The following is a 17,058-nucleotide window of genomic DNA, read 5'->3' as shown; positions in this document are numbered from 1 at the left end:
ACGTGCACACTCATGCATGAGCACACTCACACCCACTCTCTCACACACTCACTCACACACTCATTCACACACACTCACACATTTCTGTGTGGACTCAGGGTGGCCCGCAGCCACTGGCCGGGCTGGAAGAATGTATGTACACACTCGAAAGAGAGCTGTTATTTTAGTGCTGGCGACACTCCAGCCATGAAAGTGGGGGGTCCCAGCACAGTTATTATTTCTTTTTCCACCAGCAGAAAACATCTGTCCAGTGAAAATTATATTCACTAAGAGATCAGCAGCATACCTGCCAGGAGCCCCGAGCCCTCCCCTCCCAGCCTTCCCGTCAGCAGAGGCACAGCCAGTGCTCGAGTGGGGTCAACTGTGCATCTGCAGGCTCTCGGCAGCCTGCGCTGGCAAGAAAGTGTGTGTCCTCTGACAGGACACCCTAAGAACTGCTAAAATGGAGCTCAGGACTCTCATAAACAGAACTTGAACTCCACCTAAACAGTCTCTGGGTCACCCTTAGCTGGCACTTACTTATAAGTCACCTAAACAGAATGCCACCCTCATTTGACAGAATTCAAAACATGGTAGGAGGAAAGAAGGGTAAAGAGTAATAAATTTTCAAAGACCCTAATATGTCCTAGCACTGTGAAAGCTGCCCCTCTTTCTCTCTCTGCCTCCAACAGACCACCCAGGCACTGGGACCTTCTGCATACTCGCCCACTGCTTTTTGGTGCCTACTGGAGATCAGAGAGGCAGCGTATTGTGATGGGCACGGCTCTGGTTTTGGAGTACTGAACCCAAGATCATGCAGGTAAACAGACAGGACTGAGACAGGATGCAGAGTGTGGGACTGTAAGGTATTTGTCCCTTACATTCTTACCCATAGTACTTCCCTGCAGCAAGTAGTCCCAGTTGACTGTGATGTCAAGAATATTTATAGGTGCAGTGAAAAGATAAGCAGCATTTAGATTGGGAAAGGTTTGAAAGCCAGGATAATGAATTTGAGCTTAATTCAGAAAGCACTAGGGAGCCACTGAAGGTTCTTGAGAGGGAGGGCTTATCAGGTGTGCATGTTGGAGATTCAAATATGATGCATTATAAAGGATACACACATAGAATCTGTAACACATAAAATCATTTTCAACTCTGGATTCCACATGGGTGCTAGTTTACAGAGAGATCCCCCCGAGACCAACCTGATCAGCAGACGTTCTGAATCATCCTTGTGAGGACTGTGGACAGGCAGCAGCCGGCCCACAGCAACAACCGATGGAGGCTGAAAGGACCGAGCACATACAAATTTGGGAAATAGCCATGCCATGCCCCTCTCCCAGAAGCAGGGCCCATATCTAGTCCTGGAACAGATATCCCTGAGAAAAGGAAAGAGAGGCACCTGGACCCTAGAATGAGCATGGCTCATGACCTGGAGCAACGTATGTCCCCTCTGGGGCCTGGTTCACTCCTGTGTGGATCAGGCAGTCTGGACAAAAGTCATATTTGATCAGGTGCTCCTTATAAGAACAAGCAGGAGTCATACCCCTGCTCTGGGCCAGGCTTCATGTTAACTAAGTCATACCATCTCTCTTGTCCCTGGCTTTCACGGACTGGGATTTCCTATGGGCAGGAGCCACATCTGATGTGTCTTTACGACCTCAGTGCACTAGGCGTGGGCTCTGGAGTTATACTCTGAGTTCAAGTTCAAACCCCCCGTCCCATCACTAGCCATGTGACTTTGGGCAAGTGATTTTATACTGTAGTCCCTCACTTTGTCTCTAAACTAGTAATAATAATTGCCTAACTTGTAGGCTGGTTGAGAGCAAATGACTTAAACCTTAACGTACTTAGGGCAGATCAAGGCCAGGCACATGGTCAACAGCTGATAAGTGTTAGCTATTGGTAACATGAATTAGAGCCGTGTGTCAAGAGAGCTACTCGAAAGGACCAGTGAGAGTGCTGTGCAACCTTGGAAGGGGGCAGGAGGGAGGGTCTAGGCCCATCTTACAGGAGTGGAGGCATTCGATCCAGCAGAGCTCGAAGGCTGAAGTGTGCTTGAAACCCAGGAGACTGGGACAGTGGAGCGCAGTGCATGGGGGAAAGATAGATGGGTCCCAGGTTGTGGACGACATCACAAATGGACTAAGGATTTAGACCTCATCCGGAGGCAGTGGGGTCCATCCAAGGGTTTTCAGTAGGGACTAACCTGATCAGACTTAGAGAGGTGACTCCAGAGCAAAAAGAATGACCTAGAAGGGACATCACAGTGGCAGTTAGGCCAGACCCACCAGGAGAGAGCTAACAAGGCTGGATGGGGCAATAATGGAGAGGAAGGAAGGAGAGGAGTCTCCAAGGCCCATGGACAGATCTCAGTGAGGAGGGAGGAGGAGTTCACAGGGTCTCTCAACTCCCTTCAGCTCTGACATTCTGGGATTGTAGAATTCCTCCAAGACCCTCCACGTGGCGACAGCTGGGCAGCATGCACACTTTGAGGATCTTGTTCCAGTTCCTTGGAGCTCATGAAGCAAAAAGCTTCCCTGGGGGGAGTTTGGAAAGCTCTTCATTGGCTGTGCTGTTTCCTCCCATCTCTCTCCAAAAAGTCAGGGGAATTACAATCAAAGCTAGAGCCAGGCCTGGCCAGGGACAAGGAGGGGCGGAGGCCATTCTCTAAATCCAAGGGGATCTGCATCCCCACCAGATAGCTCCATGCTCTCAGCTTCCATCAATCACACTTATGGCCTCCATCCCAACTGCGTGCAGCAATCTCTGCTGTAAACACTCTGTTTATTGCTCCAAGAGGTTCATCATACTTGGAGAGGCTCTGCCACAAAGCATGCTGGGACCTTGATGAGGTTGGACCGAGGGAGGATGAGGGAGCAGACTTAGGACTGGGTGATAAACAAGTAAGAGATGCTGTCCCTTCTGAAGAAAGTGTGCCAAAGGGAGCTGGTGTTTACTGAGAGCCTTCTCCTGGCGGGGTGCTTTGTGGTTATCCTCTCAATCCATCATCCCAACCACCCAGCAAGGGAGCTTTGTTATTATCATTTTGCCCATGATAACATTGAAAATTAGAATGTTAAGTGATTTGCCTAATTTCTACAGGGATTCAACGACATGCGTGGATTCCAACCCAAATTCATTAGCCTCCAAAACCTATGCATTCATTTATTTATTTTTTCATCCAACAAAAATACATCATGGGCCTACTATGTGCCAGGCACTGTATCAGAGACCAGAGATCCAAGACACATACATTTCTCAGTCATTTCATGGGAGAGACAAACAATATCAAGATAACAAATGAACAAGATAACTCCAGGTGGTGATAGATTGTGAAGCATATGAAATAAGGTGAGCCAATCTAGAGCCAGGTTGTTCAGATGCGGCCTAGATTCCAAATCTCGCCCGTGGTCTTTGTGTGGAACTGAAAGCTAAGAATGGTTTTTATAGGTTTAAAGGGTTGTAAAACAAACAAAAGAAAATATGCAACATAGATAGGATATGTCTCACAAAGTCTAAAATATTTACTATCTGAGCAGACAAAGGTTGTCAGCCCCTAGTCAAGAGACTGAAGGGGCATCCTTGGTAGTGGATGGTGGAGAGGAAGGAGAGGAGGCTCCCAAGCCCACTGACAGGCCTTGGTGAGGAAGGAGGGCAAAGGGAGATTGGGAGAGTTACAGGGTCTGTCAGGGAAGACACTCTTTGTGGAAGTGATTTTGAACTGAGTCCTAATGATGGAAAAGAACCACCAGCTGAAGAGGCCCAGAGAATGAGAACTCCAGGTAGAAGGAACAGCAAATGAATGTAAAAAGGCTTTGAGGTAGAAACAAGCTTAGTATGTTCAAGAAATAAAAAGAAGACCAATGTCCCTTGAGTGCAGGAAACAAGAGGGAAAGTGCTGCCAGCTGAGCTCGTGGACAAGCAGGAAGCAGGTGACATAAGACTTTCTGGGCCAAGACAAAGAGTGTCCTTTCCACTAGGCCCGACCCTGTGGTGTGGCAAAATCAAATGAGAATCTAGTGGATGTCAGTCTGGCTGGGGTGTCAGTGTGTCAGTATCACAATCTAGAGGTTCAAGGACAGTCATCAGAATCTGGGTGCAAGAGACACTTGAGGCAAACAGGTGGTAGCACCAACTCCCAGATGATGTGGTCATTTACCTTAGGACCGTCCCCAGTAGTCAGAGGGTACCAGGACGATGCTCCAGCATGAACAGGGTTTCAGGAGCTTGGCAGGCTGTCAGGACTCTTGCCAAACAAACTGGGATTCAAGGTAGGGCTTAAGCTCCAATAGGAAATGGAGAAATAAATATGACAAACCACGAATGACAGATGATGTGATGGAGGTGATGGTCAAAAACAGAGACTTCCTGAGCATTTGGCTACCCTGGCCTTACTGCTCCACATCAAGCCCTGGGACCATGCCACATATACTGGCCTCCTGCCCACCATGTGTGCCCTATCCTGGCCAGACAAGACTCAGGAAATGAGTGGGGCCAATCCAGGGAGAGGAGAGCCACAGCGACTCCTCCTGGAAGGAGCTGGAGAGGTAGATGCTGGTAAAACTGCAGAAAGCAAGTTTACCTGGCTAATTACTGCTTCATCCGTGGTATGGCCATCTGTGCAAGCACGCTACAGGGGGCTTATCCACATTCACAAGTAAATTCCCATATGATCTGCTTGCCCAATTCCTGGCCATGGGGAGGGAGAGAAGAGAATCATCTGTGTGGATCGACTGTAACATTTTGTACTTTGGCGACCACTTAGTTTAAAATGCCTGTTCTCCTAAGCGTGTCCCCAGGCAAAATGTGTACTGTAATTTGATTTTTTAAAAACAACTTTTATTGTTTTTTTTCTTATTATAAGAGCAACACATGTTCCTTTCAGGAAAATCAGAAAATACAGAGAAACCAAAAGGAAGAAAATAAAATCACTAATCCATCCACCCAGAGATAGTCATTAATGCCTCGATGTTTACTGTCCAAGCTTTTCTTTGTGCGTAGTTTATTACACAAATGTAACCCAAATATCCTCTGAGTCTCACCAATTGTGGGCTCACCTGAGGTATGACTAATGGTTACATTGCTGACTTGATGGCTTCTAACTGCCTGTTATCAGATTCCCAACCACTTGTCAAGGGCCCTCCCCCATATCCCTGGATATCTTTAGGGGGCTCCACGCACTCTCCGATGCCAGTCCATCCCTTGCCTGGGCCTCTGTTCCTTCTTACCTGCAAGTTGCACTTTTTGCTGCCCCCATTTGCCCCTCCCAGCTGGCCTGGGAGGTATAAATTGGGATTAAGCACCTACTAGATGTGGCATGCATCATAGCGGGAGCCACACTGTACTGAGTCTTGAAAGGGGGCACAAAGATTCAAGTGAATGTGGTTTGTGGCCTGAAGGGACTCACAGTCTAATGAGAGACAGGCACAGACAGAGATGACCCTGATGTGAGACAGGGCATGTGCTCCTTGTCGTAAGTGGCCACAGGGAGTGTGCTTGGGGAACATGATGCTGGGTTCCAGGAAGGAGGAGGTAGCGTTTTTCTTGGGCCTGCAGGATGGCTGGGATCATATTCAGGAGGTAGGAGAGAGACAGACAAGTGAGCTAGGAGAAGGGTCAGGGTGTAGGTATGAGAGCTGGGAGGTGAGGGCCTGGGGAAAACACGCAGGGGCCTAATTGTGCAGAACAGAGAGAGTGAAAGGAGAGAGTGACAAGAAACAAATATAGAAAAATACACTGGAAACAGGTCACAAGGCAAATCAGTGCCACCGATGAGATCATGGTCAGGACAGGCAGAATGGAAAATTCAAGAGGAAAACTCAGTTTTAAGAGTATAGTCCTTAAATAATTGTTCTTGAAAATTAATTTGTTTCCACTAACTCATTATCCTTATGCCAAATATTATCATATGAGCATAGAAAACTACACTAAATACATTTTTATGATCCTAAAGTTGACAATATTGATTTTGATCAGCAATGAATATTTAAAAATAAAATTCTATACTTTCAATCTATTCAATATTTCTGTGGTCATTTTTCCTCATTTAGGTAGAAAAGTCATGACTATTCAATGTCTGTGTCTAGGCAAGGTGTACTCTTGGCATTTCAGCACACGCCCTTCCTTATTACTGTCCCACCTTGTAGCTTCTGCACCTGCTATTCCCACTGCCTGGAATGGCTTTTTCTCTTCTACTGCACCGACACCTATTCATCTTTCATATTTCAGCTTGAACATCACTTTCTTTGACTCTCCAATTCTGGGTTAGGTCTCCCTATCTACATTCCTGGGGTGGTCAGTCTTTCTTATTAACACTTATTAAAATTAAATAACTTAAGGGTACACTTGGATGTGAGGGTGATCTGGCTGTGACATCTGTCACCCCAATCAACCATTGATTGCCAGGGTTGATTTGGTTGACCTGGCTGGCTAGGCGGGTGTCCCCGTCCTCCCTCACCGCTCCATGTGAGTCCCTCCCAAAGCTGCACACTCAAAGAGAACGACCATCTCCAGTAGAGGAGGACCAGCCTTTGGTCAAGGGCATACAAGTAGCTGCGCTCCCCTGCTAGAATCTCCAAACTTAATGGTACACCCATGCACACGTGCTTAAATTCAAACAGTCAAGTCCTACATATCCCACTTAAATGGAAGCTCAATGAGGGCAGGAGCTTTTTGTGTCCGAAGTGTTTTTGCACGTAGAGACGATCATTAGGCATTTCTCAAGTGAATGAATGTCACTCCCTTTCCAATTATGGTTCCAAGAAGTTTTTGATAATTCCAAGATTAAAAAAAAAAAAAAGTGTTGTCTCAGAACAACTATCAGGTAAATTTTTACAACAATCATCCCTTTATTTTTATTTGTATTTGATTTTTCATAGTCTCCTTACTTCTAGAAAGAATTTAAAGGAAATTTATGTACAAGACAACAGACCCGAGAAGCTTTAAATTTTAAGAGGGCCTGTATTTGATGTATAAAGTGATTTAAATCCATGATCTCTGCCTAGACTGGCTGGGCAGGGCTAAAGCCCAGGAGATGCCTTTTCCTTATACTGTTTGCAAATGTGCTTCTTCTTTTGGGTGGGCCTTCCGAGTAGTTCACCTTAAAGCTACATGAGGAAGGGATCAGGGCTTCATTAACACCAGGTGCGGTGTATAAAAGCATGCTATCAGTTCAAATCTTTGGGATTAATTATTGCCTCAAAAGCCTTGTGAAGGGCTTACTATCCCCAGTTAGATGAAGAAACTTAGGCCCAGAAAAGTGAATGACTTTGCCCAAATCACAAACTGAAGAAATGGAACAAAAGTGGGCTTTTCTGGGGAACTCAGACTAGACGCTTACTGCTCTCTGCTGCCTCCTATTGGTGTGAAGAAGAAAGAGCAAGCCTCTCTGAGTTTGCTCCAGAAACGAGCCCTGTGTTCCCATAGTGGGCGGGGGGCACTAGGCATCCTGGCATGCCTCCTCTGCCAGCTCCCTTTGCCTTTTGTCTCCCTGCCTTCCCACCCCACCAGATCCTCAGGATCCCTAATTGCTCCAGTTTACGGGCTAATAGCCAGAATCTAAGAATTGGAGCAGTGGGTTCCAGGGCCAGCAGGGCCAGCGGTGCCAGGCTCGCTGGACATGCTGCGTGGCCCCTTCTTTTCAGCCCAGTGACTTGTCACCTGCCCTCTGAGTTCTAGGTGCAGCCCTGGGAGAGGACCAGAGATAGAGCTCAGCACTAATCCACATGCGTGTCTTCACAGAAGCGCTTCACTCCTGCACAATAGGGCCTGTTTCCTTCTCTTAGACAGAAGCAGGATATTAGTGGCTTCACTAGGACATTGTGAAATTGAAACAAGATCCTGAGTTAGGCGCTCAGAAAATGTCCACGTCCCTCGCTTCCCTTTCTGTTTTTGCTGGCAGTGTCGGCAATGACTGAAATATTGATTGCTCTCCTGCCCTGCTCCTTGGCAAGGGCCTTAAGGCTGATTTTCTGGTGGTGAAGTCATTGGATGCGGAGCCAGGAGGATGAGTAACTGCCTCTCTCCTGCTGAACTTCATCTTCTACAGGTGTCTGAGGCAGACGCAGCTCAGGCTCCTCAGCCCAACCCCGAATCAGGCCCTCACACCCAGCACGTGCTATGAGCTAACAAAGCAATCACAGCCAATCGTGGTTATAAATCCCCAGTGTTTATAAAGTCTTTGTGTACCTCTAAACTCAAATAACCCCAAGTCCCATGGGACTAGAGAAAACAAGCTACAATTGTTGTTCACTCATCAAAAGCGTATTCTTCAGAGGAATGAGGAGGCCAGGGTACAGATGTCGCTCAGTAAATCACCCAGTGGCAACTGGGGAATGGTTGCAATGGTGAAAAAAATCTGATCAAACAATGCTTTTACATGGGATGAAGGAGAGAGCAGGGCTTGAAACAAAGAAATCAGCCTGGACAGGACTGGAACCCAGAAGATTCCTTTTCTCTGTACTATTTACAGATGTGCTTCCTCTTTGGGGTGGGCATTCCAAGTGGTTCCCCTTAAAGCTACATGAAGAAGCGTCAGAGCTTCATTAGCACCAGATTCAGTGAGTTATAAAAGCATGCTATCAGTTCCAATCTTTGGGATTAATTGTTCTTTTGGTGAAGATGGAGAAAAACAAGTTTGTTATCCAACCAAGAGATGGGGCCAACATGGCAAGGATAGGAGCCGGCTGGAGTTCAGAGACCTCACCCCAGGCACCCTAGTTATCAGGTCTAAGGCAACAAGCCAGCTCAGAGACAGTATCCCCAGGTAGGCAAAGAGTGCTGAGTCCTGCTGGCACTATGTAGGCTTGGCTCAGGGCCTGTTGGGGTGAAATTCTAGGGCACTGGAGGGGGTGGGGATGTCAGAGAGGAACATCGAGAGAGCATCTGGTGACAAGATCAACCCCTTCATGAGTAAACTGAGGCCAAGAGCAGAGAAGAATAACAGCCAACCTTGCCATTTGATTCATATTACTCAAAATGAATGGACAATTGTGGGCCTCTTGAATTTCAGTGCAGTGCCATTTGTTCTGAGCTATTTACTCATAAGAATAGAATTTAAGGGTTGTCAGGGCCTGAATCTAATTCTGTGATGACAAATGTGTGAGCTGTATGATGCCAAATTGCCTCTACCCACTCATGTAGCTGGAGTTAGTATGTATCTACAGGTTTGTTTCTGCCCAAAAGGCTTTCCCAAACTCCTTCTGCTGAGCATGCATAGCTCCTTGGTTTTCTTTTAAGAGAAAGAATGCACTGCTCCATTCTATGAAATCTAAGTGGGGCTGTTAGTCAGTCCTTTACCCACTTAGCCACAAGATTGAGGGCATGTGACCTGAGTCTAACCAATCAAAATATTCTCTCCTGGCCACAGTGATTGGCTTGCATATGGGCAAGGCCCAACATAGCCAAACCTAGCCAATCATAAACCACTCCAGGACTTGTCTACCAAAGTTAGCTGGGAGGCCAAGCTTAATAATCTTCATAATTTGAAAAGCCTTTGCTTCAAAACGAGACGTTTCAGCAGTTGAACTATCAACCACAAACCTAGAATGACTTTACAGCTGCTTGCCACCGTAACTCACATTTGAAGAACCTGCTTATATGAAAGCCTATAAGAGAAAGGAAGAAATTGAACCTCCCAAAACTGGGTTCAAGACAACTTCGTAACTACGATGACTTTCTCAGCTAAGAGTTATTATAGTAAAATAATTACATAACTTTGCCAAAGTTAATTTATAGGTTAGAACCCTTTCTATCTTCAGGGCATATCCATTTAAATTAGGCTTCCAAGATGCTACGTCACCTATCACAGAACTCCTTCACTTTCGTGACCACACCCTAATAATGGTTTTTTTAATGAGTTCATTAGTACTTTACATTATCTCCCTGATATTAACAACTAAACTCACACAAACACAATGGTATGAACTATTTTACCTGCTATTATCTTAATTTTAATTGCTCTTTCATCATTATGTATATTATATATAATAGATGAAATTATAACCCCTCCCTTCCCATCAAAACTATAGGACACCAATGATACCAAAGCTATGAATGCACAGATTATGAAGACCTAAAGTTTGATTCCTACGTAATTCCTACAACAGACTTAAAACCAGGAGAACTATGGCTACTTGAAGTTGATAATCAAGTAGTCCTCTCCATAGAAATATCAATTTGCATCAATTGCATCAGAAGATGTTCTATATTCATGAGCTGTACCATCATGAGACCTAAAGCCAGATGCTATCTCAGGACTTTTAAACCAGGCAACCTTGACATCTACAAGGCCAGGTCTTTACCACGGTCAATCCCCAGAAATCTGCAGATCTAATCACAGCTTCATACCCACTGTTCTTGAACTGGTACCCCTAAAACACTTTGAAAATTGAGCAGCATCTATGTTATAATATCACTGTAGAGTTGACTAGCATTAACCTTTTAAGTTAAAGACTGAAAGTTATGATCATTCCAATGAAATGCCCCAACTAGACACATCCACATGATCTATTACTATTATACCCACAATCCTATCACTTTTCATTTTATTTCAACTAAAAATTTCAAAATTCACCTATCCAACAAATCCAACACCAAAAACTTTTGAAACGCAGAAACATGAAACCCTTAGAGAAAAGAAGTTTAATTGGCTCACAGTTCTGCAGGCTTTACAGGAAACATGTTGCTGGTATCTGCTTAGTTTCTAGGGAGGCCTTAGGAAACTTACAATCATGGTGGAAGGTAAAGGGGGAGCAGGCCTGTCACATGGCGAAAACAGGAGCAAAAGAGAGAGAATGGGATCGGGGGAGGGATGTGCCAAACACTTCTATATGACAAGGTCTCATGAGAACTCACTATGACAAAAGACAGCACCAAGCCACAAGGGATCCACCCCCATGATCCAAAAACCTCCTACCAGGCCCCACCTCCAGCATTGGGGATTACAATTCAATACGGGATTTGGGCAGAGGCAAATATCCAAACTATATCACTTGCTGTCCTGACTAATACTGTTAATCCCTCACAAAGCTCTTTACTGTAGAGCCCAGATATAGTCTCATGCTTCTCAACATAATGTTCCAAGTCATTGACATGTTGATATAATGAAACCAATTGGCCTTTGCAGATTCTAATCCAATGCTTTCATTTGGCAAATGAAGAGACAGAGGCACAGAGAAGGAAAAGGATTTGCACAAGATCATGGCCAACCAATGATAGAAATGGGTTCACACCCCTACTTGTCATTTGCTATGCCTTGATCAACGTGTTGTCCAGCTAAAAGACCTGCCGCCAAAAATTGAACAAAAGCTCATGCAAAGCTCTGCATCATGAGTCAGGATTTAGACCCTCTCCACTTAGTCCCCCAGCCCCTTAGCTGTATTCCTTTACAGCCTTGAAGTTGCTCAGAATCTCAATGTGAGATTTCATGTGCCCTGTCAGAACACAGTCTTTTTTTTTATTGGGGGGAGTGGGGGACAGGGTCTGACTCTGTCACCCAGGTTAGAGTGCAGTGGTGTAATTTTGCTCACTGCAACCTCCACCTCCTGGGCTCAAGCTATCCTCCCACCTCAGCCTCCCAAGTAGCTGGGATTACAGATGCATGCCACACACCAGGCTAATTTTTGTATTTTTTGTAGAGATGGGGTTTTGCCATGTTGCCCAGGCTGGTCTCAAACTCCTGAGTTCAAGAGATCCACCTGCCTCAGCCTCCCAAAGTGCTGGGATCATAGGTGTGAGCCACCACACCCTCAGAACATAGTCTTAAGGGGGACTCTGAAGAAAGCTTCCTGTGTTGGCATTAAAGGAATAAAGAAAGGTCCATTTTATTTCCACTTTCCTTGTCAACAAGACCAGTTCCATGGAAGATTCTTCTCAAATGCATACTCATTCATCCGGCTCCCTCATGCTTCATGGCCTCAGAGCTGAATCCTTGATTCAGAGGTACTCTGACCTGAGGAGAATATTCCTCTTCTTCAATTCAGGCACTATGCTTCTTTTAGTACAACCTAAGATAGCATTAGCTTTGGGGGCAACCATATATTAACTGCAAAGAATCAAATAGCAAGGAGGAAAAGCAATTGAAAGAAGCAAGAATTTTTAGCCTGAAAATGAGAAAATTCAGAGAAAGCATACTATTTTCATACTTTTGAAGGATTGTCACGGGTCAGGAAAATTTGATTTCTATAAGAGTCCAAGGAGAAGAATAAAAGCGAACCTCTAAGGAGACAGATGTATAGGTCTAGAAACTGAGGCTTTGAGAGTGTAAATAACTCACTTGCATCCACACAGCACATTGTTTACCAAAGAGGAACGTCAACTAAGACCTCCTAAAGAGTCAGATAGCTGGAGACAATTGGGTGACACAAACCTAGGTTCAAATCCAGTTGCCACTACTTCCTCCCTTGGGCGGAAATTCTCTGAACCTTCTCATCTACAAATACTAGTGCAAACCTACTGGGGCTCTTAAAATCAAATGACACTCTGTGGATGATGTGTCTATCATGGGGCTCAGCTCATACTGACACTCAATCAGTCTTACTTCTCTCACCTTTCCCCTTTTCACACCACATCATCTCATCTTTTCCTGTAATTTGAACACCACAGGATTCACTTTAACCCAGTGTCCAGGATAGGTTTTCTTGGTTTAATTGAAGCACAGTTACACTTAGCTCATCCATTGCCTGGTCCCACAAGAGAATCAAGCCACAACAACATCAGCAGGAGGGTAGGTGCTCAGAAAGCATCTGGCAGTACTGAATAATATGGGAAAATAATGCTTCTGCCACACCCTGCACCTTACTGGCTGTCTCCATGAGCACCTCATCCATTACCTTCCCAAGAAAAGCAATTGTCTGTTCCCTCCTGTCATCAAAGCTGGTAATCCATTTGCCTCAGCCATGTATGCCAAACTGAGTTCCCAGAATATACTTTGCCAGATCCAACCTCCAAACTTTTGTCTAGACTCTTCTCTATGCCTGGATTTTTTCCCTCTCTTTTTCTATAAGGTAAACATCTTATCCATTCTTCAAAATTTAGGTGATTGCACATCATCTTCTGCAGACCCTTCCTGTGGTCTCCAGGCTTGTTAGTATTAGCTTTGTTTAAAATGAATTGAATTGCCACATACAAAAGACTCAATAAAAACTACCTTTTATCATCATTGCCAGCCCCATCATCACTGACTGGAGTGTCATCTGCCTTGGAGGCATAGCTACAGAAGTCTGGAGAGCACAGGAATGGTAACTAAAGAGTGAGTACAGCAGGGTTCTCCTACTTTGGGAGGGGTGGGGGTTCTACAGTAATTTTATTCTAACAGAGAAACTAAGCTGCAATAAGTCTATATGATTAGAGCAGATGGTGGCTGTCTTTCCAAAGGGTGAAGCCTGAGTCCAGCGGGCAGCTCACGAAGCCCGGAATATCCTCTTTCCTGGCACTATCCTGCACCGCCTGACTCATGGTGTGAGATAGTGACTGTACAACCACATTCAACGAAGATTGGAAGTCTAACTGGGTAGAGGCAGCAACCCAACAGGAGACAATTACACAATCGATGAAAAAGATGCAGAGATAAAGTGCTACTCTACTCTCCACTATTATTTGCCAAGAAAGCGGAGAGTATGGTATGAGCAGAAAATTATGTTCTTTGTTCTTAAATAAATCCCAATAGAAATGAGGTTATGATCAAACAAGCAGTAGAATGAGATGAACATCTAGGTTAGATAAAAATATGAGTGCATAAGGAAAAGAACAGCAATAACAAGAGAGAAGACAGAGCCTTCTCTTTTACTTCAATGAGACAGGAAACAGCATCTTTTATTTTCCTTGCTGCAGTGGCTCATTCATTTTCATAAAACACAGTTTCTGCAATACAGTGTATTGATAAGGTTGTTTCATCATGGGAGGACAAACATGAGGCTGACTATTAATGCCAGAACTAGGTCTTCTCTCAAAGCCTCTAATGAGTGCCATTTCTCCTAAGGAACCCCTGACACCATACGACACTTCAGTTAAATCTTCTGAAATATTGCAAGGGCATGATTGACAAGGTTTTTTTGGTGCTATGACTTTCTTGCACATGTAAACTCTTTCAGAAAACTTGGCCATAAAAGGTTGGGGAAGAGTTTGGCTTAGAGCCACAAAGTTCCAGATGCCAGTCATGGGTGCCTCTGCCCTGTGTCACCACATCTTCTTTTCTGAGAATCACAGTCACTGAGAGTTATACATTGTGGTTGAAAGAAATGATCCATTTACCACCATCCACCTCATCCTCTGTGCAAAGCTCATAAGAGCAGAGGCTGAAAACAGAAAAGTTGTCTCTGTTCCCTCACACCAGGGACATTACTTGGTGACCTGGTAAATAGCATGGGCAAGGTAGCCCACGTTGCCAGAAGTGACCCCTGCCAAAGAGATGTGGCCATCCTTTGTCATCTAGATGGAGAATTCCTTGGTCAGCCACTCCATCTGTTCAGGTTTTAGCCCTGTGAAACAAAACTTGCCAACTTGGTCAGTGATGTGTTGCCAGTTGTGGGAGGAATCCTGCTTCTTGAGAGGAGGATTGTGGGAGAAGTCACTCTTCTTGAGGTTGAAAACCAGCTGAGTCCACATGCTAATGATGTAGTCGGCCATATTTTCACTTCTTGCAAGCACTGTTTTTATAAATCTGGAGTTTTCAGAATGGTAGAGGCAATCCAGGCCTCATTGAGAGGAAAGTTACAATACCTGGGATGGAACAAGATTTTCAACTGTGACTCCACACTTTTGGCTTCATTCACATCTTTGCAGATCATAGTAAAGTCTCCCACATGCTCACCGTAAGCCCGTGTTTTGGCATATGATTGGCAGAGACAAATGTTAATGCCCTGTTTGATGAAGTGGCACACAGCCCCGGCATCCTTGTTACTATCACCTCTGGCAAAGCCTTGATAGGCCGTGTCAAAGAATGCAGAGATTCTTTTTCTTCATCCCATTGCTATTTCCTTCCACTGCTCTGGACAAGGGTCCACTTCCATGGGATTATGGGCCCAGGCATGCAGGAGAAGAACACTTTGTGTTGGTATTTTTGAAATGTCCTCCATAGTGCCTGTGAAGTCAGAACCACAAGTCTTGGGGTCATAGTACTGATAAACTTGTAGCTGTGTGCCAGCATCCCTGAAGTATGTGATTTCCCTAGGATAGTTCGGGCACAAAGACATCTCAGCTGAACTTTAAAACTCTTTATAGAAAACTAGCTCTGATCCTTAAGGCCCCAGTTCCAGAAATAGCCTGCACAGTGACAAACCAGTCACTTTTCAACACTTCATTGTTCTTACCCAGGGCTACTCCTGCAGATGTCTTGCAAAATTCAACCAGTACCCCAATGAGCAGGTATTCCTTGTCCAGATATTTTGTGGCAGTCTGGGCCTCTGCCTTGCAGATGTTAGACAGCAGATAAAGCTTTCAGGTATTGTCCTGGTTGGCACCAACTCCCAGATTCACCTTTTTGCCATCAGTGTCCCTCTTAAAGGCTTTAGTGACTCCCAAGATAGGATCCGGACGTCCCATTTCCACATGGGCCCACCAGGAGCTAGTCCTGTTGGAGGCTGCCATGGCAAGGCCCAGTTGGAAGGCAGTGGTGATCCAGGAGGGGATGCAACCTGAGTGCAGCAGGGCCATGGCGGATGGGAGGAGGGCAGTTGAGTAGCTGCAGAACAGAGTGGAGGGCAAGCGGGCCCCTCCCACTTTTTAAAAGCAGTCAGGACACTAACAGGGAAGGCAGGATGACCAGTTCAGAAGGCCGCACACAGGGACTTCCACTCCTGGGGTGAATGTACCAATATGTGGGGAAGGACCTAGGCTAACCAAGCCCATGATGTGTACACCTTGATGCCCTTAAATATACTGACAATGGAAATGGAACTCCTGAGGGAACCTGAAACCCCTATGCTCCCACTCTGGCTGACCTCCTGAATGATGTTTGATGAGCAGAAGTTTGGAACCACAGAGAGCAGCAGTTGTAGAACTCAAATGCTCACTGTCATCAGTCTTCCCTCTAGAGAAATAGCCCCTAAAGACCAGACAGTCCTGCACATGATCAGTTTGATTCCTACTGTCATAGTCTGCTCACACTGCCATAATGAAATTCCACAGACAGAGCACTTAAACAACAGAAATTTATTTCCAACAGTTCTAGAGGCTGAGAAGTCAAAGATCCAGGTTCTGGCTGATGTGGTTCCCCGATGAGGGTTCTCTTCCTGGCATGCAGGCAACTGCCTTCTCACTGTGTCCTCATGAGGCAGAGAAAGAGAGAGAGGTATGAGTGGGGAATCTCTGATGGTTCTTCTTATAAGGACACTGTCTCATCATGAGTCCCACTGTCATGACCTCATCTAAACCTATTCATCTCCCAAAGTCCCCATCACACTGGGAGTTAGGGCTTCAATATATGAATTTGGGTCCATAGCTCCTGCTCTCTACAAAGAAGCATCTGGGTCTATCTCCCTCAGAGACTGGCCTGAAGGAGATATCTCCTTCATCCGGGTCTATCTCCTTTGGAGACTGCCCAGCAATGCACACAGTGGTCAGATCAGAGCCTTGGGAGTCACACAGCCTGAGTCTGATTCAGGCTCCAGCATCGTCAGTTGTGTGACCATAAGCAGCTGTGTCCTTCCTGATCCTCAGTTCAGTTTACTTATCTATAAAATAGCGGTAGTGATACCTACCCCCTAGGGCTGTTTTGAATATTAAATGGGATATTGTAAGACAGGCACTTCACACTGTCCTGTCAAAGAATCCATGCTCAGTAAACGGGAGCTGTTGTTTCCCAGGGTCGGGTAGCACAATGACCTCTTGGTTTTCTAGATCTGGAATGCCTCTATCTTGAGCCAAGCTTGAGGGAGTGCTGCTTCAGTAATTCATGTTCATTTCTGTCCTTTGACTTGCCAACCTTTTTTCAACTAGTACATTCTTTTTTAGATATGCTGATGGCCTTCTGGTCTTAAAATTAGTCTACTTTTCAGAGGGTGGTTCTTGCATATTTGCGTCCAACATGTTTTGATTTACAGTAAAACCCTCAGAAGACAACCTTCCTTCTCTTTCAAA

General features: G+C 45.3%; 1 pseudogene; it reads right to left on the bottom strand.

The window, feature by feature from the left end:
• Positions 1–14,319: 14,319 nt before the first annotated feature.
• Positions 14,320–15,633, bottom strand: LOC105534908 (annotated as a pseudogene).
• Positions 15,634–17,058: the final 1,425 nt, after the last annotated feature.

The sequence above is a fragment of the Mandrillus leucophaeus genome, unplaced genomic scaffold (assembly GCF_000951045.1).
Source record: "Mandrillus leucophaeus isolate KB7577 unplaced genomic scaffold, Mleu.le_1.0 Scaffold14, whole genome shotgun sequence".
Lineage (NCBI taxonomy): Eukaryota > Metazoa > Chordata > Mammalia > Primates > Cercopithecidae > Mandrillus > Mandrillus leucophaeus.
This window is presented reverse-complemented; position numbering and strand designations above follow the sequence as displayed.